The following is a 1,497-nucleotide window of genomic DNA, read 5'->3' as shown; positions in this document are numbered from 1 at the left end:
TATATATATATATATATTTTATATAACATGCATTTCTCACAAACTTTTTTTAAAAGGCCTATCATATTTTCGATTGGAGAAGAAAGGATCATATTTCATGTTAATTAGGGTTATCCCATTTTGTTACCTGCTTTCATTCCAATGTTTTCAAACATGATCATCCCCCCAAAATTGAAGATCTATAAAAATTACTTTTTAGTAGCTAAGGGAAATGGGCAAGCATATTCTAGAGCATGATCACTGAGGGGAGATTGTATAAATCTTAAAAAGAAAAATTGATTCAATTTCAAAATCAACAATGAACATGAAATCAATCCAATCTTCTTCCAGATGGCTTGAAGAAATCTGAGCTGAGTCCCCATAGTAATAACTGGTATGTATGAGAGAGATAAAAATGAACAAATAATAAAACTTCATTAAAATCTTAAAATAAAATTCTGAAAACCTGCAGCAGATGGTGTGGATCGTACATAGTTAAAAGTCTGACAAAGACAATTTTTTTGTTTCTTAATCAGCGATAGAGATTTGGGAGAGAGATGAAGAGATTGGATTATAGGAAATATGGTACTGATTTTTGAAATTGGAAGTAAAATTGATTCTGACCAGTACCTCAAGTGAACTTCTACAATCCCCATTAAAACGTTCAGTTTGCTTTTCAACATCAAGAAGGCACCTCAATAGAATTTTCAGGGGTACATGGTGGTGGGTGGGGGGAGAAGGATCCATCTGTGTGTGTATGTGTATATATACATTATCAATCATCCTCCCTCTTCTCTTAGGAGTAATTTCTCCTACTCTTTAATCCAGTTAAAATTTGCCAAAGAAGACAGAGACATTTAGGCCATCAAAGCCCAACAAAGACACTTTCCAACCCGTTCCCAGACCAATATTCAGGAAAATTATTTTCTTGTCCTTTTTGAAGACTACTAAGCTCAGAGTTGAGCTGAGAACAGTCTTCCCTTTCTCCTTTTCTCCCTTTCAAGAACACCTCAGAGAGCATCATGCCTTAGATTTCCTCAAGTTACCCTTTTCCCAAGTAAAATGTATATATGCCAATATTCTATAAGAACTCTGTTTAAAAGGAAAACAAATCTCTACCATACAATGCTTTTTGTAAGTCCCATTTCCACCAAATTTCTCTTGCAAATATTATACAATATGTTGTTTTTGTGTGCAATTGAGTGGGCTTCAACTCATAATTACCCTATGAAAAGTGCTCACTTTGGCAGCACATATATTAAATTGGAACTATACAAAGAAGATTAGCATGGCCTGACATGCAATTTCCTGAAGTGTTCTATATTTTTAAGGCACAAAATGAAGGATGACGTGCAAATTCCTGAAGTGTTCTATATTTTTAAGGCACAGAGTGAATGGCTTACAAGTTTTTAAGAGGGAGTTTAGTTTCAGAGTGTTCAGGGGAAGGTAGAATCCACAATGAATAGTTTTCATCTTGTCTAGATGAGTCTGGCAAAAAGAGAAGAGGATAAGATTCTT

The sequence above is a fragment of the Chrysochloris asiatica genome, unplaced genomic scaffold (assembly GCF_000296735.1).
Source record: "Chrysochloris asiatica unplaced genomic scaffold, ChrAsi1.0 scaffold00157, whole genome shotgun sequence".
NCBI classification, from domain to species: domain Eukaryota; kingdom Metazoa; phylum Chordata; class Mammalia; order Afrosoricida; family Chrysochloridae; genus Chrysochloris; species Chrysochloris asiatica.
This window is presented reverse-complemented; position numbering follows the sequence as displayed.